This window comes from Crocodylus porosus, unplaced genomic scaffold, assembly GCF_001723895.1.
Source record: "Crocodylus porosus isolate Cpor-Errol unplaced genomic scaffold, CroPor_comp1, whole genome shotgun sequence".
Classification (NCBI taxonomy): Eukaryota; Metazoa; Chordata; order Crocodylia; family Crocodylidae; genus Crocodylus; species Crocodylus porosus.
In genome coordinates this window covers 56,584,206-56,610,553 of record NW_017728943.1, presented here as the reverse complement: position 1 = coordinate 56,610,553, position 26,348 = coordinate 56,584,206, and the positions used below count along the sequence as shown (strand labels likewise).

Genomic DNA, 26,348 nt, shown 5'->3' with positions numbered 1-26,348 from the left:
AGACGGAGGAAGCACTTTTTGCTCAGTTATTGCCCTGCACACAAGTGGAGGCTAGCCTTTTAAGACTACACCTAGCAGTAAACTTTTGCAGGATCAGGGTCTAACAACAAGTTCAGGATACTTTCCATGAATTTTTGGTGCTGAGTTAGAAAAATACTGCATTGTCTCTCACTTCCTTTTCCGTATAAAATGTCAATATTAAGCATTAGTTTCAGCAATTATATTCTTGTAAAATGGTAGCTAACATGAGACGCCTGATTCCCCTCTGATCTAGCTCTATAAATCAGGAATGGTTATATTGAAATACACAGTTACAAAAGTGCAAGTGAGAGGAGAATTGGATTCAAATAAGTTCTATTATTTAAAGACGAACTAAAGAAATAGCAAAGAACTTGACCTGAACAATGCTCCTATTAAATCAGGTTCACCAGACCTTATTTGGAGTGATCTATAGAGCAAAAGGACTTTCAGACAGAACTCCTCTCATGGCACTGAACATAAACCCAGTTTGAGGATGATTTAGCATATAGCATTGTGCAGTGTCACAAGAATACAAGTAAAATATAGGGGGGGATACTCCTCTACCTATGTATCTAGGACTTACCAGGTGCAAACATCAGTTCTAGTCGACGCCCATCCAGATAACAAGCCTTGTCCCAGGTATTCTGAGTCAGGGTTATATGCCCTTGTAAAGATCCTACTGAGTTAAGTAAATAATTGATCTAAAGGAGAATGCTTTACAAGCAAAAGCTTGTCTAACTCTTTCCCAACTATACAGTTGGTCCAATAAAAGATATCACATCAAAAAAAGCTTGTCTCTCCCATAACTAATTAAAAATACCAGCTATCCTTTTTCTACCATTCCCCCGCTCCCATGAGTAGAACTGTAAACCACACTGTAAACCACACTGTAAACTTCTGTTTCAGAAATGTTATCTTCCCACCATGTTATGATCATCAAACTATTGAAGAAATGCAGAGAAGTTGTTGATTGATGTGGGAGATTACTAGGCAAGTCAGAGCAAGATTGGTTCTCGTTTATGTTATTTATTTATCCATTTGGTGAAAGAAAGCCATGTTACAAACAAAAAATTAGACTCTCCTTTTAATTTTCTTTGCACTCCACTAGTTGAAGGATAGGCAAAGAAAAATCAGTTCTAGGTCTTTTGACTTAATAGTCAAAGGTGCCTCAGAGAGTCAGTGGCATCTTCATGGGGTGAGCTAATCTGTGACAACTGTAGCTAATCTAATAAGAAGGGCTGCATGTGTGCTAATGCGCTAATAGGAGAGGATTCAGAGCAGTCAGCAGTACTGAAAACCACTGCTTCCTGAATGGGCCCTCATATGCAATAGCCCTGGCAACATATGCGCATTTTAACACCCGCTTAACATTGAGACAATGCACTCTCCTTTGTTGTTTAACACAGAGGGGTGATTCTAATGGTGGGAATTTCTGCCTCAAAAGCGACATTCTTTTAGATGTGATGCAACTTTTTAATGGACCAGACATAGCAAAGAAATGAGGGAGGCAAATTCTGCATTGCTTCTGAGCTCCAGGAACAAAATGAAAATCTTCCACTTACTACTGAGTTTGAAGACTGTAAAACTGAATAATATTGGGATGAAATATGAAGGGGTATGGGGGCAGGAAGAAAGAGAAGATAGAAACAATTTTGGAATAAGCGTGTTAGGCCAGATCCTCAGATGTAAATGAAAACAGTTCCTTTGAAATCAAAAAAGCTTTTACCCCAATTTACTGGATGTGGCACAATAGTAAATCTTCAAGCTTGCCCTTGGAGGCAGATTCATTTATGCGGGCCAAAGAAAGAGTAAAACATCCTGTCTAGGCCTCTGCACTTCACTTTGAAGGAGAATGGCCGAGGAAGGAAGGATTGAGAAATTGGCTCTAGATTGGCCCCTGCAGATACAAAATATTAAGAGGCAGTACTCAATGTACACCTTTGCATTGAGTACATTGAGTACTGTACTTGACCACATTCCCATTTTAGTCAATACTGAGCATGTCTACACATTCATTAATGAGCTATAATTATGGCACATTAAGTTTAGTGCCTGTAATGACAGGTACTACTTGAACATGCCATGATCACATTAGTGCAAATGAACAAGCTTTTGTGACACTGCTTCAGATTAGACTAAATCTACTGAGCATTTGTGCATTAGTATGTGCTATGCTCACTGCACTAAAACACAACAGACTTAGTCTTCTGGCATTAAGCATCTTGTGTAGATGCACCCACTGTTCAATTTTTTGGGTTGCCCTAGCCTAGCAGGGACCTCAGAGCTGACTACTTATGGCCCATTGCTGCCTGTAGAATTGCTCCCCAGGCTGACTTCTTCATCTCAAAATGCTTTAGGATCACCACTTAATACATGGGAAAATCAAGGTACACAGAAAGTCTAGCCTACGTTTTCAAAGGGCCTTGTTACACGGTAGTTTTGGGCAGCTCCTGGAGCTCTTAATCCCTAGACTGTCCACACATTAACACCTTTAGGCTTTTTAAACACTCATTATTCAGCTCAAAATGATGCCATGCCAGGGCAGGATTACCGCTGATCTGGACTACCCAGCTCCTGTTCCATCAAGGTGTGGCCACTCCCCACAGGTGTGCTGCACAAGGTGAAGTCCTCCAGTTTACCAAGATCTCTCACATCACCACCCACAGAGCAGGGATAAAAGCCTGTCCTGGCTTACTATCCCTTTAGCAGTAACTCACACCTACAGCTCCTCATCCTGCCCCTGCTCACCAGGCCTCTAGTGGCAAGTCGCAGCTGTCCAGGTGGGGGGCAGTCAGAGAAGGTTCCTAGACTAAGGGTGTGCCTGCTCCAAACTGCAAGCTAGCACTAATACTGATCAACATTTGTGTGGCTCACAGTATAAGGTGTAACAATTCCCAAACATAGATTCTGACTTTCAGAGCCTTCATTTGAGTGCCTAACTGTATTTTTATTAATGGGACCCACCTTTTGCAAAACATTTTTTTGAGTATTTAATCCAATTTTCTTGCTGATTTGAAATGTCAACAAAAAAACAATACTTAACACTAAGTAAAAATAACAAAGGAGTCAAAAAACAGGAAGAGGAAGTCATGGCATACAAAGCATTTCATCTCGGACAAAGATTTGAATCCAGCCATTAATGACGCGGAGGAGGAGGAAGAGCTGCAGGCCTGGCTGTAATGTGCAGGTCCAGATCTGAAACCAAGTTTCCCAGCACATAGAGGTAACGACATCTTAGGGATTTGTGTTAGCTTTCTGCAGAAGCTTGAGTCAGTCACAAAGTGTGAATGCAGTTACTCTGGCATTCCTTTTCTAGCATAGCACTACTACAAAAGGGTATAGATTTGAGAGCAATAAGCTCGTTTCAAATCTTCCTGTACCCTAATTTATCTACCTTTAAGAAGCATAATGGAAGTGACATACTTCACAGAGGTGTTGTGAACCTTTAAAATAACACAGTATAGCACTCTGAGATCCTACAAAGGAGTATCATTTCACTGACTTAAGGCTTGTTTTATTGCCTCAATTCTCTGAAGGCATTAGAGAGCCAGAATAACCCTTCTGATCATTTCCAAATGTGTAAGGGGTGAATTCTTATGTCTTCCTTTACACTTTGTTGCATTTGTGGATGCTATTTTACTCTTGAGTTTTGAATACATAACAATTGACCCCTGCTGAACAGTGACGACATTTCCTCTCAGAGGAAGTCCTGGGGGAAGGAAGGTCACACACAAACAAACTTCCACTCATTACAATAGAGCAGACCATAAATGTGGCCATTTTTTCAGGGCATGGGTGAGGCTGAGACTGCCTTCCTGCCCATGCAATTTAGTGCTTATCACAGCTTTGTTTCCCTGTAATTTTCATGTTTGCATGGTTTTTAGTTCATTTATATTTTTTTTCCTCTTCTATGCAGATGTATTCCATTTTCCTGTTGCTGTGGAACACAGCAACAATTGCAAACAGTGTTACATAAATGACCATCTGTGCTTAAAAAAATGCTGATGCACAGGATTGCAGTGTGAGAATTTTAGCAAGTTAGCAAAATTCACACTATTAATACTTTTGATACTTCCTGACAATCAAGACCAAATTTAGTGTCCCCTTGGATCCCCATACTGTAAGCACATGATGAATAGTAACTCTGAAGTATATGTGAGCAAAAACTGTAACCTACTGCTGTCATTCACCAGAGCACTTCAAAATGACTTTACTACTACCTAAGCCTTAGAGAAGATCACAGACAGGCTAGATTAATATGTCATTAAAGACTGTCTTATCCATGTGCTCAAGGGGTAAAGTATGGTTATATAGCACATCTTTAACACATCTTTAAAATTCCATCATGCGGCATCATATTGATACCCAGCATCAGCAGGGATGTAAAATTTAAATCCACTAAAGATGGGTTATTAGAGTACATAAGTAATAAGTTTTCATCCCCTATGTGGACCAAGACTAGAGGAGGAATGGATGGGACACTTTGTTGGAGTGATATTTGCTGACAACACAGGAATGCCGAGTCTCAGGGTTCACAGGCTCCATTCCAGGCTCTGGTGGGGAGCATACTCTGCAGGGCACAAGCTCCTCTGCACATTTCTCCCAGGCACAAGGTCCTCTGCCTCGTTCCCTCTTACATATCCTTGTCCCAGTTCTGTACCTTCCCTACCCCTGGCTTTTAGTCCCAGTCCTACTCACCTCAAGTTATGCACACAATCCATACTATACAACTTTGCAAACACTGCATATAACTGCATATGTTGCTACTGGGCTTTTCACAGGCATGCCAACATTTGTCTTTTGTTTGTGTGGTTATCACTCTGACCTTACACAATACATGCATATTTTGTGGGTGCCTGGGTATATTTGAAATGTAATCTGCTGCATCTTATTCATTAGTGACTGAAAAGCTTTCAGTGATTCTATAGAAAAATATCCTATTGTCAGATTTTATGAAAAATCTCAGTGAGCTACAGAATTTGATAGTGATCATTCATAAATAAGCAGCAATAAAATCCACAGCAGGCAACCATGTCAAAAAGAAACGATTGCTTCCTTACATTCAAAGGGAGAGAAAATACATATGGGCAATTCAATTTGAATCTCATCAGTATAAAAAAATCTAATTTAGCTTCTATATCTTGTACTTTATTTTGGTTCATTTTTTTTCTCTACAGATGTAAAAATTGTAATGCTTTATACCCTACAGCAAAGAATGTTGCCCCTCAGACACTACCTGCAAACTGAGCAGTTCGAATACACAACCTTATTTCTATTAAATCCTCACCGTTTTAGTGGCATTGTCTCTTCATTGAATTAAGCAGGAGTTCTTGCTGACCTTTATGAAGTCAAGCATGTTACATCCCACACCCTAGAAGGCTGTACAATATGTTGTGCTCCTAGAGATGTATCTACATGGGACACTTTACTGCGCATTCGACTAATATAATGTGTAGTAAAGCAATACCATCTACATGCGTGTAGCAAATACTGTGTAGAAGGCTAGTCTAATGCATCATTTTCTACTACCTGTAGATACAGATACTAGAAATCAGCGCATTAAACTAATTCACTGAAGAACATGTACAGACACTGACCAGGAGCAAACTGCTCCCAGTCAGCCTAGGCAGCGGGGGCAAAAGAGGGTAGGGAAAGCTGTCCTGGCTCAGTAGGATGCTGCCTCCCAGCCACATGGAGATTGGGAGGCATGCTGATCTTCACATGGCTGGGAAAGCTGTCCCTGCTGCCAGGAAGCTGCGTGTGGAAATCAGTAGGGCTGTGCGAAACAGCACCATTCCATTTTGACTTCTGTTTTGCTATTTCAAAGGGGCAGTGTTTCATTGTGTTGTGTCGAAGAACTGCTCCACTTCATTTCGTCAAAACTGTTTCGCTGTTCCGATGCGTTTCGATGTTTCACCCATGGGCTATAATGCAGAATCACAAAACTGCCTATAACTTTGTCATTTCTTGCCTGATTCAGATGAAAATTGCAGAGATGGTAGCCCCTTCTGAGGGCATGAAGCCTGCCATGTCTCAAGGAGATAGGTGCAGGGTTTTCTGTGAAACTGCACTTCAAACTGTTCAAAGCAAAATTAGTATCACTTGCCAGCAGCAGCAGCCTGCTGTCATCCCGCACGCAGATCCGGGGGCCCGTTCTCCCTGGGAGGAGTCTGGCACAGCCCCACAGCCCTCCCAAGGGAGGTGGGTCCCTGGATCTGTGCGCAGGATGACAGCAGGCTTCCACTGCTGACTGGAGCCAGCACTGGGTTCTTCCCAGCACTCGGTGTGGGCTGCAATGGGCAGATTTGGGTACTGGCATTGGCCCCAAGCAGCAGCAGCAGCAGCCGGTGAGTGTGGAGCTTTCAGGGAAAAAAAAGCCCAGCACTCACCAACTCTGGCACTGACAATTGGGGCCTCTGAGGGCTCTTGGCAGAGCCCTCCCATGCAGCGCAGGGCAGCAAGGATTGCCCTCTCCCTACCCCCCACTGGCACCTGTGCAGCATCTGCATCTCGCGTAGGTGCAGTGTGGCTCAGCATAGTGCCGTGTGCTGTCCAGGAGCTGGAGTGGATCCACCTGTCAGCTGAAGTTCCCAGTTCAATTCCCCAGTTCTCTGATCATTCCCCTATCTCTTCCCAGGGAGCGTGACCCAGGATTTGTACACGGAGTTTCAGTAGGCTGCTGCTGCCAGTTGGGAAATAACTAAGAGTCGCCACCATCACCATCTGGCAGTGGCAGCTTGCTGTCATCCCACATCATCTGGGGGCCTGTGCTCCAAGGAAGTGCTGGGGGAAGTGATCAGCAAACTGGGGAATTGAACCAGGAACTGGGAGAATGTTTAGGGACCTGAACATTCCCCCAGCTCCTGGTTCAACTCCTCAGCCCCCAGTTCGATTGCCCAGCTCTCTGATTGCTTACACCAGCTCTTCCTGGGAGGCGTAGGCCCCCAGATATGTGTGCCAGGTTTCAGCAGGCTGCACTGCATCCATTCCAGTGGCAGCACTGCAGTCTTCCTGGCACTCAGCACAGGCTATGTCAAGCAGCTGCCACTGGTCCCAGCCTGCAGCGGCAGCCTGCTGAAATGCTACATGCCGATCAAGGGCCCACACCCCACAGGAAGAGCTGGGGAAATTGTCAGAATGCTGGGGGAAGCAATCAGAGAGCTGTGGAATCAAACTGGGAGCTAGATGTCAATGTCAAAGCAGTCCCTTCCCCCTCCTCCTCCTCCCTTTCCTTAGTTTCAGTTTAGCTGCAAGCAGCCCGGTTTTGAAACTCAAACTGTTTAGAAACTTTTGAAATATTTTGAGTGCCCTCGTTTTGTTTCAAAGCTGTTTCAAAGCCTTTCATTTTGTTTCAGTTTCACTGTTTTGAGCTTGAAACGCATTGAAACAGCTTGGAAATGAAACACCCATTGAAATTTTGCACAGCCCTAGAAATCAGGACATTTACAAATCTTTATGAGGCTGGGAAGCAGCTGTCCAGTAGCTGAGATAGCTCTGCCCTGCCCCGTGGAGATTGGGACCAGCCCTCATGTCCCCTACCAGTCAAGGACTAGCACCCTGGGAAGCCTGGTGCTCCCCCTGGCTGCTGAATGGGGCAGAGCAAGGCAACAGCAGCCCTGGACTGAACTGCTACAATCAGGAGCATGTTCAAATGCATGTGGGGCTGCAGTTTAATGCACCTGAATTTTCTGCACAGAAAATTGCATGTGTAGACAAGCCGCAGAGACCAAACAAGAGGATGTAACTACAAATTCACAATTTGGAATTTCTCAGTCTTTGGTCACCTAAGGAACTGTTTTGATGTACATTAAACATGCTCAATCAGCAGATAAATACAAATAATGAAGTCTATATTTTATATTTGGTCATTTAGCTCTACTTTAGAATTAATATTCAACACTGAAAAATGCAAGGTACTCCACCTTGGGAAGAAAAACCCGCAGCATGTTTATAGGCTCAGCAGTGCTACGCTTGCTAGTACCACAGCCGAAAGGGACTTGGAGGTCATGATTGACCACAAGATGAATATAAGCCACCAAGGCGATGTTGCAGCTGGCAAAACAAACAAGACTCTGGCATGCATCCATAGATGCTTCTCTAGCAAATCCCAGGATGTCATCTTCCCGCTGTACTCGGCCTTGATGAGGCTGCAGCTGGAGTTCTGCATCCAATTCTGGGCTCCACAATTTACGAAGGTTGTGGAGAAGCTTGAAAGAGTCCAGAGGAGAGCCATGAACATGATCAGAGGGCAGGAATACAGGCCTTATGATGAGAGGCTGAGAGCTATGGGACTCTTCAGCCTGAAAAAGCGCAGGCTCAGTGGGAACCTGGTGGCTACCTACAAGTATATAAGGGGTGTACATCAGGATCTGGGTGGAACGCCTGTTCACCAGAGCGCCCCAAGGCATGACAAGGTCAAACGTTCACAAACTCCTTTAAGATCGGTTCAGGCTGGACATAAGGAAGAACTTCTTTACTGTTCAAGCCCCCAAGGCCTGGAACAGACTGCCACCAGAAGTTGTGCAAGCACCTACTCCGGACTCCTTTAAGAGTCAATTGGATGTTTATCTTGCTGGGATCCTGTGACCCCAGCTGACTTCCTGCCCCTGGGCCAGGGGGCTGGACTCAGTGATCTTCTGGGGTCCCTTCCAGCCCTAATGTCTATGAAATCTATGAAATCTATGAAATATCTTCCCATTTAAAGAAAAATCATTGTACACAAATCCTTAGCTCCATCTGTGCATTCATCTCTGCATCCATCTATGCATCCTTAGCTCCATCTATGCATCCATTTATGCATCCATCTATCTATACATCATAAAGTAGTTAGTATGGGGAACTCCCAAAACTGGAAATATCCCTGCAGGGCAGAGTTTTATGTTAATTAGTCAATTCCCAAAGCACTGTTTGTATTAACAAGGGAACATTATTGTTCTGTTTCCCAAATTCATATGAAGAATGCAAGGATACAAAATATCAACATATATGAGTATATACCACAAAACACAACCAAGGGCATTGGGTTGTTGCATACCTCCCCAGCAAAGAGGCCAGGCACATTAGTTCTCCAGAGCTTCTCCCTACCATCCTTTTGTCCCAAGCTGCCCATCAGTGACTCACCCACCACACCTCAATGGAATAAACTGACAGGAGCTTGGCCCCATTGGGAACAAGGGTTCTCAAGTAGTAGGTCTGTTTCTGGTCAAGGGTACCTCAAGCCCCACCCAAGTTTACTCTAGCTCTGGGCCCACTGTTCAGGGCCACCATTGCAGTGGGGTGTGCCCTCAATGCAGGATTGGCAACCCTGAATCAGATCGTCCTCTCACTGCCTCAGCCAGAGCTTCCCTGCCAGGCTTACAGGCAGCCTTCCACCACACTTACTCCTGTTCTGCCACCACTGGTTTCTTCTCTACCATGCAAAAGTTAGCTCTTAATCACTATCCTCCACTTCTCATGTGAGCTGGAGGTTTAGGGTACCACCCTGGCCCCTACTTCCAAGGCTTCCTCCATCCCTTCAACCACCACCCATTCCACTGGGGTGAGGACCGCCTATCTGGGCATCAATTCAGCTCACAACACAAGAATCTCCCTATCATAAGTCAGCCCCATCCTGAGCTATTCTTCCTTCAGTCCAAACACAAACACAAAAAAGTAAATAAGGCTTGAAACTTATTTGGCTTGTTGCAATGCTGTCATTGGTTTTCTCCCAGTCAGCCACTATCTATACCCGCTTACTTTGGTTCTGCCTCTACTCTCCACTTCTCTCACAGCCAGGAGTCTCCCTTACTTCAGGACCCCTGTGGCTTAACTGCCCCTCTAGCCTGATATCAGGCTCACATACAGTGAATGCAGGTCACCTGGCCCCGGTACTTCTGCCCTTGGTCCCCCAGGGCTGTCTGCACCCGCATCTGGTGTCCTCCTCAATTCCTGCTCCTTCATGTTCCTGATGTGCTGCTGTAAGCCCACATCGGTATCAAAGGGTGCAATAATGTGGTGTGGAAGGAAAAGGGAGAGAGTTAATGACAAAAGAGGGAGGGAAAGCATGCAGAGCTCAGGGCAAGGCAAAGAGCTGCCCCAAACACCCCGCTCCCTCTAGTAATGGGGTAGGTGTCCCGTTACAATTGTATCAAATACCAAGGCCCTGATCCTGATTTTGGTTCAGTGGAAAAACAGAATCATATCCACAAAAATCAAATCCTTACTTTAAGAACTCCTCCAAACTCCATTTCTTTTTCATGAGGGGGATTTAATTTGCCATGTCAAAAACCAGCAGATAAAAACAGATCATGTGAAAGGCATGTTCAGTTACTTTTACATACGCTGTTGGATATTAGAATTACTGAAATCAGCCTGATGTGCCCTAGCTCATGCTGAGAAAAGGCAAGGCAGCCACAAAGAAAAGAAAGGCAGTGAAAAACTTCCCTGTGTTCCAGTGAAATCCCTGAGTAGTTCAACCCAGCAGAACTGGCACTGCAATTCCCCATTCCCCTACACTTAGTATAGGGTGGAAAGAAGCACTGAATAGGGGCAAGGTAAGGGGTAAGGAATATACAGCTCTTCACCAAACCTCTGGTTCAGACAACCCTAAAGTTGCTCCGAGTTAGTCATTTTTTAATGCTAGGCAGTCAAGGGCTAGGGAAATAGAAACACAATACAGAGCCAATGCCTACTTTCTTCCTGATGTAAACTTAATTCAGCCAAAGATATATAGTATTCTATACATATGTAAGGATAAAAAGTTCCTGGTTTAAAAAGCTTACAAGCCAAAGTCCTAATTCTGGGAGTTGCACAGTACCTTGTTCAACAGCTTGAGTTTCGTCACCTATCTTTGACAGAATTATGTCCTATACCAGACTAAAAAAGCAAAAGGCATTAGGAAGGGACGCATTATCAGAGGGTACATGCAGGGATTCGTTGCATCTGGGCTAGTGACTGGGCTTTCCCAGCCCCACGCTGCACTCCAAACACATATAGGCATTCAATAGATTGGGTTAACTCATTTCTGATCTAAATTAGTTCACTTCCTCAGGTGAACTAACTGAAATTAGGCCCACCATTTTGGGGTGATTTAAACCCCCCTCAATGCCTGCACAGATGGGCGTTTAAATCAGTCTAACCATAGTTAAGTACATCTAAACATAACATCTGTATTTACCCTGAGATAATGCTTTGGATTATGTTTGGCATGTTGCTTGTTAGTTCTAAGGGGGTGCTTTGTTTGTTCTTCTGTTATATTTTATATTCGTACGGAAATACTTTCAAACCTTCAGGACATGAGGCATGGGCAGGGAGTGGTTTAAATCTTGTAAAAAAGAAAAATGAGTTTAGAAGAGGAATGAAGGAGGCCTGCTTTATGTTAAACTTGGGAGACCAAAGTCTCCTTTGGAGAGGAATAATGAGATGTATTTCCAACACAGCCCACATTATTACTAAAGGAGTTGAGCATGAAGGGCCTGATCCAAAGGCCATCAAAGTCAATTATAAACTTTTCATGGATTTCACTGGGTTTTGGATCATGCTGTAGCTGAAAAGCCAGAGTGTAATAGTGGACTACAGTAATTGTTTTCCTTAAAATATACCACTCAAATACACAAAACCCTAAAGGAAAAAAATATTCACAGAATACTGATGTTTGCAGTGGGATCTGTTTCATATAAAAAGAAAACAGATTCATTCTTATTTTGCCCAAATATGTTTGTCTATCTCTGGTTTAAATAATAAAAAACCTGAAAAGATTTGAAGGGAATGTCTCCAAGAGAGAGTTCCATTTTTATTTTTGTATTTCTTTTGGAAAAGAGAGCATGGTGACTTGGAGTATAAATACTTCCTTACCTAAAATGACATCTCACCTACTTTGATTGTTACCTGTTGAACTATATCCTCTCAGACTGCGATTTTCATATACAAGTTTTTAGCAAGGGTCTAATATATAGAATTCAATTATAAAATTCCAAATACATGGCCTAATTTGGAATAACTCTTGATAAATTAATCCTGGCTACAAACTCTGAGATGCTAGCATCCCTTTTTCTCATGCCAGTCAATGATAAGTCACTTCCCAAGTGAAATATGCTGTAGAGAATTACTATTTTCTTAAAGGAACTTTAATTAAACCCAATCTTAGTACATCACCTTTCTGGGATGAACTTTTCAAGGATACAATAGTACATATTAAAACAGGGGGCAGGGAGAGGAGTTAAGTAGATGGCTCTAATCATACTTATGGCTTGACCTTGTGATCCTACCCCAAATGAAAGCAAGAAGAGTGCAGGTCACTGAGGGCCAGATATTTAAAATCAATTGATTGACTGATTGATCACATTTTCTTTTAAAATAAGTGAGATTTAGGCTCCTAAATACCTTTACAATATGGCCTTCAGCAACTTGCACAATATCTGCAACATCATATGGAATTAGGTTTTTACTCCACAATGGACACATGCTCTTTTATTATTTGTGGGTAAGAAATTACACCAAGTTTAAAAACAAACAACTAAAAAGCCTACAAACCTTCTTTTCCCTCCAAAACCCACTAACCTTTAAATTAAGAAAGCAGTGCCTGCCTTCTATACAGCTGATAAGTCCCCAGTAATATGTTTTAATAATTCATGAGTAGTTGAAGGAGTTACTAGTTCACTCAAAGCAATAGAAAGAGCCCTGCTGACATAAAGTTGTATCCAAGCCCTAAACTGGGAAGTCTGTGCATGAAAGGTTGGCAGGATGAGACCAATATTTTAATTGGTGTGTATTGTGTAATACATTCCAATTCTATTTTATTTATTTCCTCTGGGAACTCTTGCAGCATTTAGGAGAGCTTAAAAAAATCTCTTGAAGTACAGTACGCTGCTTCTCTCCAGATGTCAACATCATTTTGCAGTTGATCAGTAGACTCTCCTTTGGCAATGCAAGCTTGTGCTTTCTCATAAATTGTAGCATACTTGTGTGTTGGTGGTTGACCCATTGTTTATATGATTAGTCACTCTTTGACTATTATAAGGAGGGGATGTATCATTTTGTAAATTTAAGATGAACTCCATTTGTTTTTTGGTGGCTGATGATGACCAGTTATCTATAAACCAGGATAATTTTATTTTGTAGCAGATTATTTCCAGGATACCATTCCAGCACTCAGAATGAACAAAAGCCTTTTTTTTTCTCTCTTTGAAAGGGAGGGGAGCAGTTGTCATAGAACTAACAAAACTCTAGCTGAACTACAGCTTTATAACAAAGCATGTGACAAGTTCTGGGATCTAAGCCAAAGTCAAACCAAATGTACAGTTTATGAGGGTGAAAGGTTTTACTGGCCAACCTGGTTCTCCTCCAAAATGCCTTCATTTCACGTGTAAACGCTAATGGAAACAAACACTGGTAGTACCATTAAAAGTTCCATTTCTCCCCCTCCCACCCTTTCTTGTAATAAACCAAAGAAAGAAGAAAGAAATCTGCACGTAAAAAGAATCGGGGGGGTAGGGGGGGAGAACAAAACCAAACCACATTAGATCCCTGTCTTGAAAATCCAGCTGGCCCACTGAGACTTCCTCATAAGTATTTTGCAAACACTGATATTAATTTCTAAGGGGAAAAAAAGAACGGACAGAGCAAATGAACCAAAGAGATCAGTAATGACAAAAAAAATGGGGGGGGATTTTTTTCCTCTTGAGTCTTGTTTATCCTTGCAGTGCTAAAGACACACAGTAGGCAACAATTTGGTTAACCTGTGTATATGTGGCACTCACTTTGGGTCTGATTGTGAAGTCAAGGGGAGCTATGCCTAAAGAAGCTAGGATGTGTGAGAGGATACCTCTGGGGCCTCATGCTAACAACTATATTGTACACATAGCCAGTCTATGAGATGGCATATTAATTCAATCTAGCCAGAGTGGCAAAATTAGACTGGCAATTATTGTTACCACATCCTTTGCCACTTCAGTCTCTCTTAACTTGTTAGATTCCCTCAGTGGTTCCATCTTGTAATTACAAATTCAGAGTAAGGACTTTACATGTTGGCATTATGTGTAGTGAAATCAGACCCTGCTCCTCTGCCTCTGAATGCTACTATTATATATAGGGCGCATCTATATGTTGCCCTACAGTGACATTGTTACTGCACCATGTTTTAGTGCAGTAAAAATAAAATGCGCTGCACATGCAGCGCAGTATGGGTGATCACTGTGCCATGCTTTAGTACTTCCTTTTCATCTCAGAGCTGTGCTATTAAAGCATCCCCCCGCACCTCTTGGCACAGGTATAAACACCCACAGCTTCAGCATGGGCTGTACCTGGCACCTATTCTTAAACGGCATGGTTACTGGTATCTGATCTAGCTAAATGAAAGCCTGCAGAGCCACGTGGTCACACCTTCAACTGCTACGCAGACAGGTCCTCAGTGTGGCCACTGCCCAAAGGCCACAAGCTGCTTCAAAGACATGCCAAGCCACAGGTTTTAGGGGCACTTTTCTCTTTAATCAGCTGCCTTTGCCATGACTACAGCTGGAGTCTTGGAATTTAGTCAGGATGGAAGCAGTTTAAGACAAAAGTAGGCCATGAAAAGAGCAACCAAGGGAAAGAGACCACAAATGGGAGCCAGTTCAGCATCCACTCCCAGTATTATATCCTACGTTTCTATTTCTTTTGGCAGCTTCAGAAGCTAATGGCACAAAGAGAAAATTGGCCCTACAAAAGAAGAAAGCATGCTGTGGTGCCAGCCTTTAAGATCATCACTACAATTGGGTATGCACATCCAACAGACATCACAGGAAGCAACTCTCTTTAATTTAATCCAGGTATGCACTACCCAGCCATAAGGATATATTCATGTTCACCTTTCATATAGCTCACAGAAATAGTATTTAAGGATCTAACTCATATCCACAATGTTTTTGGCTCAAATACAAAATAAAATAATGTCTGGAGTCAATATGAGACTATCTAAGCCTAATATTAGGTTGGTGCCAACCTGATTTTGCCATTCCAGAGAGGTTGGATTAAGTGGATAATAGTGAATGACCTAGGGGGGATGAAAGCAAAATTTAAAAGGGTGAGGGAAAAAAACTGAGAAAAATATAGAGGATCCAGCAGAAGCAGAAATTAATGCAGAGAGTTAATACTGAAAGGCAGATAAACAGCTGAGGCTTGGAAAAGAGCAAAGAATCAGACCTCTGTTGTTTAACACAACCACGAGGAAGAAAAAAGCCACCCAATGATGCAAACATACACTCTTAATAAATATAATTTAATACTGCCTCAGATTGCAAATAAACAGTGGCAAGATGATGAATGTTCAAGCTAAGGATTTAATGTCTTCTCCTCCCCACCCCTCCCCACTTCTTTTTTAGGCCTTGCCATTGGTGAACCAGATTCTCTGGCTCAGCAGAGCTACTCTTGATTCTGGGCAGCAAAGTGGGTAAAACTGTCTTTTTTTTATCCTTCAGTCCAGGAGCTGACCCCTGATATAAGTTATAGCAGCCTAATGGTTTCTGTAATAGTTTACATCGAGCTATCCCACAAAAAAACTGAAATGGCCATACTGCATCAGACCCAAAATCTACATTGTCCAGTAACTGTTTCTGAGAGTGGCCAGTATCAAATTCTTCAGAGGATGATGAAGAATTCACAGGAGGCAGGTATGGGACAACTTGCTTCTCTTCCACTTCCCCACAGACCACTCCATCCTGCTCTCTAAGGCTCACTGCAATCCAAAGTATAACTGCAGCTTTTTCAACTTGATTTACCTGAGCTAACTTTCAACTGCATAGGCTTGGTACTTACAACATTACAGCTTGCAGGAACTTCAAGTTCCAGAAGCATAACTTCTGCCCGATTCTATGTCCTGGGCAGTGGCCACAGCCAAGCTACCAGTGCAGCAGCCATGTTACCAATGGTGGTGACTGCTATTTTTGTGCCCTACCTAAGTCAGCATTCAAGGGCTGGTGTCCCAGTCACAGCTCCCTTCCTTAATTATGCTAGTGTCAAATTCAGCAGAGGCTATAAAAAGTTTTGCCTAGTACCCAGGTTAAATACTTCAACATTTAGCTTGAACTTAGCTCTGGGCTTATGCTGGTAGCCTATTATGAGTACTTGATATAGCTAGTTTAAAGCTATCTCAGGTAAATCAAGTTGAAATCACAGCTTTGACTAGCAAATTAACAACTCTAGTAGCTGGCGATTGGCTTGGGATAAACACTTAAACACAAGTTTTACAATACAATGACATAAAAAAAAATCTCCAATAATCCCCAGGCCATTCATTAGTCAACTAAAACCTTTTTTTTTCCTTTTTTGATTACAGCTGCACATTGAACAGAGGTCTTCACTGAACAGAGGACTATGTACAATGACCCTTGACAATCCTGAGTTGATACTATTAACACTGCTGTCCTACCCCTCTAGAAGGTGGTGATTACTGGGACACAAATATGCTCTGACCAGGTCCTAGCCCCCTTTCAAACACTTTCTCTTCTAGAATATAAAAGGATAAGAAAGAAGAGCCACAGCACTGATCCTATGCTCAGGGATTCCCTTTACACAAGAGAATAAAGTCCTTTATCTATCTATAGGTCAGGGCCTACAGCAATGTACTCTTCCCCACCTTAATTGATAATGATTAAATCTGATTAGCTTTCAAGGGTTAATTCAGGCATCTACCCATTTAATCTGGGATTACAAACAAATATGAAATTTATTTTTTTTTAGTGACAAAGACATGGAAACCTTATTTGCTGAAGATAAATGATTTGGCAGTAGCAAAGTCTGGCCTCTTTAAAGTCACTGCTCCCTAACATGGCTGTAACATGGATATTCCACAAAGTGGGGATGCAGTTTTAACCATGTTACATGAGTTTTTAAAAACAGGTGAAACAGATCACACATCATGCTGGCCACTGCTATAGGCAAGAGTAGTGTAAAATAGTGTTGGGAATCATTTCTTCTAACCTGATACACTTGTAAGTGCAGATGAGGCCTTGGTCACCAAACCCATTACACGCTGGGACCCAAACACTTATCAGATGCTACAAATTTTGGGTCAAAGATACTCAAAATAATGCAGGGAGATGCATTTTAGGATCAGTCCTCCACACCTGAAACTGAAATCTACCCTTGAAAGTGCTATGGGGGACCATTTCCACTAGAATACTGCTAACAGACAGAATCTCTGAAGGAGACAATAGGCGGGATATTGAATGAATCCCTGGTCAGAGCCACCAATTTCATGAATGGCATAGATTCTTAGAGTGTGTCCCCATATGCAATTATCTGAACTTGCAGCAGCTCAAATAGCAGCATCACAAATTTGTGCCAGAGATTAATGCCCCAACACACATGCCTGAACATACATTTTGGTGCGCGGCAAGTTGTTCCACTTGGGGCAAACTGCCCATGCCCAGCTTCTCCTGGATCTACACCCAGGGGGAGCTGAAGGCTAGGGCTAGCACCTGTGCTGGCCCCAGCAGTATAAAAAGATGCCCCGGCAAGCAGCTCAAGGCTACTTGCTCTCAGAAGTTTCCGAGGCCCAGTCAGTTGACATATGGAGACACTAGCCCCTGTGCCAGCTGGACTGCTGCAGCAGCCTTGATCTAGAGGGGACCTTGCATGCTCTACCCACTGCAGCAGTCTGGCAGCAGAGGCTGAAGCCTGGTCTGTGACCTACCACCACCTAGGACAGCATGTGCTCCCTTAGACCTGCAGCCCCATGTCTGCACACCTGCTAGACCTGGACAGGGACTACATGGCCACCTGAGCTGTGGTATGGACACTACAGCAGATCTGTCTGCACCTCTGGGCCAGCTGCCAGTAGGCCATGGCTGCACAGTTGGCCTTCATGCAGCAGTGCTGCCATGTGTGTCCCTGCCCTGCCATCTGGGCAGCTATCACATGGAAGATGTGCTCAGTGTGATGGCCAGCTTTGAACTGTCAAAGCATGCCCTCCTGGCCCCAAATGGCCAGGAGGTAAGCCACCTCGTTTGCCCTCCATCTGGGTCCCCAGTGTCAGCCCTGGGCAGGCTTCTCTGCCTGGGTCTTGCCACTTACCTCATTAGCAGGAATCCTGGTATTCCCTGATAAAAAAATCCCAAATTCACTCTTTAAAATACCCCAAAATCTGTGTTCTTTGAAAATTAAAACAAAACACCACTATATATAGAGAGAGAGACAGAGAGAGAAAGAGAGAGAGAGACAGGGACAGAGATCAGTTGGGCAATGTTTTATTGGTACATTTACAATTTTCAAGCAATTTGTAAGCCTATCAGTGCCTCTATCATCATAATAAATGCCTGCCCTCCCTCATCCACTTCCTGTGGTGCACAGCCTTCAGCGCTGGCAGCAGCAGCCAGCTGGGCCATCAGAGCAGTCATAGCTCATAGCACGCTCAGCCCTATGGCAGTACAGCACCACCTTATTCAGGTCTGTACATGCCAAACAGACCTGGCCCAATCTGACCCAGCCTGGTCTGCCCCGTTAGCTCACCTTTGGACAGGAGGTGGTGGCAGGAGCTGTCCTGGTCCTGTCCAAAGGCATGGTAGCAGGGCAGGCCAGGCCAGACTGGGTTGGGTCAGGCTGGATCCATTCAGCATGTACAGACCCTGGGTAAGGCATCACTACCCCACCACGGGGTTGTGCCTGCTGTGGGCCATGACTTCCCTGACGGCCCAGTTGGCAGCTGCTGCCAGCACCAGGGGATGTGTGCCACCCCCCTTCAAACCCTACTACAAATGCCCCTCCCACAGACCTCATACACCCTGCCCCCATAAACTACACATCCACCTACACACCTCACACCGACAACAGCCCCCCCAGAAACTACATGTCCCTGCTTACTGGGGACAGCACCTGTGTCCAGGTCATATTTCAGCCTTGCCCCACTCCTATTTGCCTGAGCATGCTGAGGCAACATGCTGTGGCATCAGCAAGGCCATAGAGATGCTCTGGCTGGATGCCAGAGCGTCTCTCTGGAGGATTCAGTGTCTCGTAGCCTCAGGGCATAATCCAAGAGCATGACCTGTGCTGCTTTTTTTTCATTATTTTTTTTTTTTATACTGGGATTTCTCAGTATCAGATTTAGAGCTTGCACAGCAAATATGCAACACAGGAAACATTTTTCATTCTTAGCGTGTCTCTTGCATGAGATGCCACAACAAGCATGTGCGTGCTCGTCTCTACATGCCCTTATAAATCAAGCACTGAAGGGGAGGCTGAGCCTGTGAGCAAATGCAACTCACTTGGAGGTGTTCTATGCAGTTCCACAGAACAGTGAAAGCCAGGGAACAATTAAGGAATACGTATCATGGAATCATACAAAATTAAGGTTGGAAGGGTCCTCTGGAGGTCATCAAGTCCAGCTGCTGCTCAAAGCAGGACCATCCCCAACTAGATCATCAGAGCCAATGCTTTGTTTATCCGGGCCTTAAAAACCTCCAAGGATGGAGATTCTATAACCTCTCCAGGAAGCCTGTTCCAGTGTTTTACTACCCTCCTAGTGAGAAAGTCTTTCCTAATATCTAACCCAAACTTCCCTTGCTGCAACTTGAGACCATTGCTCCTTGCTCTGTCATCTGCCACCACTGAGAACAGTTTAGTTCCTTCCTCTTTGGAACCCTCCTCAGTCTTCTCTTCTCCAGACTAAATAAGCCCAGTTCCCTCAGTCTCTCCCCTTAAGATCTGTGACCCAGCCCCCTAACCATTATCATTACCTTCCACTGGACTACTTCAATTTGTCCATATCCTTTCTCTAGTGGGGGGCCCAAAACTGGACACAGTACTCCAGATGTGGCCTCATCAGTGCTGAATACAAGGAAAGAATCACTTCTCTCAATCTGCTGGCAGCACTCCCACTAATGCAGCTCAGTATGCCATTAGCCTTTTTGGAAGCACTGTTAGCTCGTATTCAATTTATTTTCTATTGTAACCCCCAGGTCCTTTTCTGCAGAACTGCTGCTTAGCCAGTCAGTCCCCAGTCTGTACCAATACATGGGATTGCTCCATCCTAAGTGCAGGATTTTGCACTTGTCCTTGTTGAACCTCATGAGATTTCTCTTTTTCCAATCCTCCAGTGTGTCAAGATCTCTCTGAATCCTAGCCCTAGCCTCCAGTGTATGTACTACTCCCCGCAGCTTGGTGTCATCCACAAACTCGCTGAGGGAGCACTCCATGCCACTTCTCAGGTTGTTGATGAACATATTGAACAAGACAGGCCCCAGCCACTTGAGACTGGCTGCCAACTAGACACTGAACCATTGTTTACTACCCTTTGAGCCCAAAATGAAAGGTTTTCTATCCACCTCACAGTGCATTCACCCAACCTGTCCTTCCTTAGCTTGCTTGCAAGAATGTTGTGGGAGATAGTATCAAAAGCCTTGCTAAAGTCAAGGTATATCACATCCACTCATCTCCCCATATCCACAGAGCCAGTCATCTCATCATAGAAGGCAATCAGTTTGGTCAGGCATGACTTGGTGAATCCAAGCTGACTCTTCTGAATCACCTTCTTCTCCTCCAAGTGCTTAGAAAAGGATTCCTCGACTATCTGCTTCATGATTTTTCCAGGGACTGAGGTGAGGCTGACTAGTCCATAGTTCACTGGATCCTCCTTCTTCCCTTTCTTAAAGATGGGGGCTGTATTTGACCTCTTCCAATCCTCCAGGACCTTTTCCGTTGACCACAGATTTTCAGAGGTAATGGCCAGTGGCTCTGCAATCACATCAGTCAGCCCTTGGGTGCATAGAGTCTGGCCCCATGTATTTGAGATCAACACCCATAGCTCCATATCCTGAAGTCGTGTCATCACCTAACAACCTTAGCTGTCATTTTCAAACACAGGAAATCTTTGACTTTTCTGGTTGCAGAGCTCTGCAACATGTGGACTACACCATTTATCCCAATAGGTTGATAATTCCAAGTCTCACTAGGAGGTCCCTGCTACCACTTCTGCCTTCAAACTAAAGCCTTCTCTGAGTCTGTGGGAGGACCCTATGAATGGACAACATTCTGCAGCACAAGCCCACAGCTATGTTTCCTCTTGAGAAACATATGTTGCCGCTCATATATATATTGATATTTTTTTTCTCCCTTCAGAGTAAACAGACTCTTTCTCCCCATCATGACTGAGGTTGAAATCATTGGTAGAGAGTCCTGTTATTCCAGCAGCATAGCAGACAGTCTTTAGTCTGTGTCATTAGGAATCCTGGTTCACTTTTTTCTACTATGCAATCGCTACATTCAGCAATAGAGTATGAATGCATTTTCTTCATTTAAAAAAAATATAATAACTGTGTGTTCTTGCCTCTTTTGTCAGGAGGCCTCCTCTGCTGTCACTACCTTATCTCCCCTGAGAGATTTGTGCCATTATAGTCCTCTTGTGCTGCATGCACATTCCAGGTTCAGTTTGAGTAAGTCAGCTATCATGACATGTTTTTTGTTCTGTGTGATGATATACTGAAATGTGAAACTGAAGCAGGAGACACTGGAAAAGTCTCTAAAATCCTTTCTTCTGTTCTTCCACTTTCTCTTGTTGTTTCCTTTCCTTCTGAGAGTGTTTATTTATTTATTTATTTATTTTGGTCCCTGCCCAGCCTTTAATGATACTGCAAAGGAGTTTCTAAACCCTGTGCTAATTCCCTGTAGAGCATTTATATTTGGGTTGATGTAGATTCCAGATTGCTCTGTGTATACTTGGTCTCAGAGAACCTTGGCTGCTTTTAAAAACTGATTTATGCCAGTAGCATGCAAAGGGAAAAGCAGAGAATGAAATGGGGAGAAAGACATAATCTTTCAAGGATGAAGAATTCAAAAGGACATGGTAACAATATTCTGTTCTCCAAGTCAGTATGGAAGCAATTTGCTCAAAAACAAAAAAACAAACACAAAAAGGGAAAGACTTTATGTCTCCAAAGGAAGAAAAAAAATCTAGTGTATCACTCACCAACTTCCTTCTTGCTTCTCTTTCCTCAAAGAGACAATTTTAATTTCTAGAGAGCATTAGCCTAATTTTGCTGTTTATTTTAATACTTATCAATATTCTTCTGATAGCATTACTATAGATTCCCATGCCCGATACTTGAGCTGATTGATTTGTAGGTGCCAGATTTGTTTAAATTTGGAAGACTTGGCTAGTGTCAGACTTGTTTAATGAAAGAAAAATAAATGAATCATCAATGTTTAAGATCCTGATTATTGTTTGGATTCAAGCAGAAACTTGCTGGCTCCTCCTCACAAATGTTTGCAATCACATAAGACATTCTCTAACACTAACAGAACAATGTAGGTGCACCCTTTATGAAACAGGGAATTTATGGGACAAACAACAAGTAAGTAAAGTCATTATGTATTGTCACTGGTGGGCCACATTTGGAAACACTTATTTGGGGATTATTCAATTCTCCTGAGGCAAAGCTTGTGGAAGGGTTAGCTGAGCAAAGTCTGAACAAAAAAAACCACCCAGTTCTCTTTAAAATATATTACCTACCTAAGTGTTAGCTGTTGAGTTTTATCAAACAATATTCTCATTATCAGGAAAAAAGGCATAGGGGGAAGTTCACAGTGTAAAGTGACTTACTCTGAAAATCTGCTCCCTAATGTGCAGGGGTAGCATGGTGACAGTATAACACTCTCAGCTGACATAAGTGTCCAGATTAAAAATGCCCAAAATTTCCAATACACAGAACCATGATAGCAACTTTTCTAAAATAAAACAGAAAAACATAAGATCAAGTTTTGTGTGGTTCTTTTAATTACAGAGTATCTGACTTTAGCATCAGGCCATGCATAACAGTATGGGATTTGTGTATACTTAGGTATTAATAGGTTTGTTTTTCAGTTCAGCAGCAATGCAAGCTCAGAAATTCTTCAGTGTCCTGACAAGTATGGGCCAGAGAGAGTATTTTTCTCACTATTTTGATTCCTTTTGTTTCACTTTTGTCAAATTTGTCAATGGAAGGTTTGAATTTTCATTAAGAAACAGACTACTCAACTCTCAAAAAAAATTTCATTTTTGCCAAAAACATCTAAAAATTATTCAAAGCTAAAAAAGTATGGGATTCATTCAAATATTTAAGTTAGGTTTTCCCTCTTGCTGATGATTTTTTTTCATGAAAAGACTATGATTTCCATAACATTTTCCATTCTCTTGAAAAAAGGGTGATGGAAGATGTCCAACCACCTGTAGTCATTTCTCTGCAATTACAGGGAAATGCACTTTAGTTCTCGGAGGAACAACATTTAGGCTTCCAATATCTAAATCTGTATTGCAGGGGCTTGCAGTGTGTGAGGTTCAAAATGAGGATGGATGAGGGTAAATAAGCTAAGGAGATTTTTATTATATGTATACATTTAAAATATGCATTTGCTTTTGATTTCTAGGCCATAAAAGGCCCCAATCCTGCAACTATAGTTCATTAGAGATAGATTATATCAAGACCAATCCTGAGCAATTTGATTACAATTAGCTTATTATTATGAAATGTTTATATACCAAGCAATCCCCGTGACTAGAACATGGAAAAATTAGGTCCTTTGCATGTACTTTGACCTCTCTCCATCCACGGTGGCTTGTAACTTCCCCTGGTGTAATCAGGTAAGAGAAGGTCTTGCTTTCAAGCACACATATCTCATCAGAAACCTGGTTAATTCAGGATATAAAGAAGCCACAGTTTAAAGCTCAAAGAAAACTTAGACAACCTGAACTGACCTTAAAATAAGTCATTTCTGAGTCCTTAAATCTTAGTAGACTGATAACCACGGAACTAAAATTCCGTGCTTTCAGCAATTTTATAAGAGGTATTGAGTAGCTCTTGATATATAACTAGCCAACTGCCTGTCAAAAATGATGGTGGGGGGGAGCAGGCAGGGATGGAGTGCTGCCACCCACCACCCCATGCTGCTGCTGCCTCCCCAGAGTAGGGAGGGGGCGAAGTTTGCCCCACCATCCCCTCCACCCCCCTCTGCCAGCACTCTGTGCTGCTGCCACCACCAGTGCCGCTGGCCTTGCCCCCTCCCTGGACCTTCTCCTCGGAGGCAGCAGAGCTCACCATGATGGTAGGGACTTGTACACACATACATATATCTATATCTATATATAATATTCCCCATAATTTTTAATATGAGCTCTCTACCTACCTCCAACAGCAGACTTAAATTTAGACCTTAGATTCTGGGTAAGTTGGAAGAACTTGCCTAATAAGTAAAATAGAACCATTCCAAATCTGTGGATTTTAGTAATGTTGGGTGCTAACTATTACCAGAACTAAAGTTATTCATCTGATCATTTGCCACTGTGATACAACTAAAGAGGTGAGGTATCCAAAATAAATTAATGAATCCTGAATAAATTTAATTATTTATTGCCAGATTCAATCTACTGATTTCCTGGTGGAGATGTAAGGCTACTGAAATCATTGAACAGAGTAGATAGTTGGACAAGAAAGTCGGACAGTTTCTGGAAAATCCCAATGACCAATCAGATGGTAATCTACTTGTCTTGTATATATTTTGAAAACTCCCACTCACCTCACAAAACTCTCTATCCCCCCAGCCCACTTCAGATTTCCATTAGCACTGGTGGATGTTTTCCAGGCACATAAGGGGGGACAATAGCCCCATAAGTACAGAATTCCAGTAACACGACACAAAGCTGAACAAGAATTCTGACAAAATAAATAACGCTGGGCAGCTGTTAGGCACTCTGGCCTTAAACAGCGATTACACTCAGGTTTCATTTCTTTTATGGAGTAAATTGAAATGGTCATAACTGGGAACTTAAATTACCGTTCATGAACTTTTCAATACAATTAAGTTACATCTCAAAGACCTTAATAAAAGGATTTTTTTTTGAAAAGCACAAAAAAGCCTCAATGCAAGCAAGGATGAGGAATCTAATTTGTAACTTTTACAAACTTAAAACTCCAGCAATCTGTAAAGCTAACTAATTGTGTGCCTGGGCATTAAGCTCTTTTCTTTATCAGTAAGATGTACCAAAGAACAGAGCTGAGAGAAGAATGGAAAGCATTTTCTATTAATATTATAACGTCTTGAATTGTTGCTGTGCTTGGTGCCTTTTTCTTTCTGCTTTCTGCAACCTTTGCATGTATTCACTGTATGCAAGTGCTCATTCTGTGCAAGTCTTCACTCATTTGTCCTAAACCAGGGCTGCTCAACCTCTATCCCACAGGCCAGATCCAGCCCCCAATGCCATGTCTTCCAGATCACAGGGCTCCCCACAGATCCTTTGGGAAGCCCTGCAGGCCACGGCTCTGTGTGCTATATCAGACACACTGGGTGTTGCATGGCCTGGTGCTGGTGCACGAGTGCTGAGCAGGGGTACTGCAGGACTCCCATAGCCTGAACCCAGTCATAATGGCAGTGTGCAGCTGTAGAGTCCAGTCCAACTCAGACTCCACACACCAGGATCAATTCCTGAGGATCCACGCCATCCCCACTGCCTGGGATCAGGCTCCAGTGGGTGTAGGTGGTGTTGGGTGCCACAACCCAATCTCAGCCCGGAGGAGTGATATGGACCTGATCTGGCCCATGGACCAGCCCCACACCATTCACCTCTGCCATGGGGCCAAAACTGTGAGCATCAGTGTCCTAAAACAATATTACCTGTTGAGTCAGAATTAAGCAGGATGGCTTATAGTTCCAGTATCTGTAATCAATCTGGAGAGTAACAAGATTGAAAAAAAAATCAGTCTTCTTGTAGATATACTGCAAATTGACAAGATATGCATCAGATTAATTACGCATTGTTTTATTATGAACTCAGTTCTATTTTATGAGCTTCCATTGGCATTTCCAAGTTAACTCAGTTAAAGGGGTTACCTACTACATGAGCTTGTGATTCCCAAATGAAGAGTCTTGAATGCAATTAGTGGCGATGCATAGGGTGTGCATGGGGGCACACATGCACCCTCCTGAGAGTGCTGGTGCACCCCCTGTCAGGCCATGCTCCCTGTTTAGGCAATGGGCAGGGGGGCAGGGGGGAGCTTCGGTGCCCTCACTGCGAGCACCAGCTGGGGAGTGGGACTGCCAGCAAAAGCAGCCATGCAGCTTTTTGGTGAGTGAGATTGGCTACAGGGAGGATCCCCAACCCACGCTGGTCAGCATGATTGACTGCCAACTCAAGAAGTACCAGTCGCCCATGAATGCAATAAAAACTGTTTTAATCACTACTCTATAGTTCCCATTTAAAACAAATTATATAAAAGGCCCTTATCTTTCTCACAAGGAATATGTTTGGACATTACATTTGACAGATTTATTAAAATCAACTTGATTACTGGAGGCTGTTCCATGGCAATAGCATTGTAACAAAGTGATACAGTTTCTTTATCTTTCAATAT

General features: G+C 43.0%; 1 long non-coding RNA gene across 1 annotated transcript in view; it reads right to left on the bottom strand.

The window, feature by feature from the left end:
* LOC109319663 overlaps positions 1-25,710 on the bottom strand; it is an 86,852-nt gene extending 61,142 nt beyond the window's left edge. The window contains exons 1-2 of the long non-coding RNA XR_002103578.1: positions 25,612-25,710; positions 22,568-22,692 (exon numbers count right to left, since the gene is read on the bottom strand). This is a non-coding gene — a long non-coding RNA (uncharacterized LOC109319663). The remainder of the gene's footprint in view (positions 1-22,567; positions 22,693-25,611) is intronic.
* Positions 25,711-26,348: the final 638 nt, after the last annotated feature.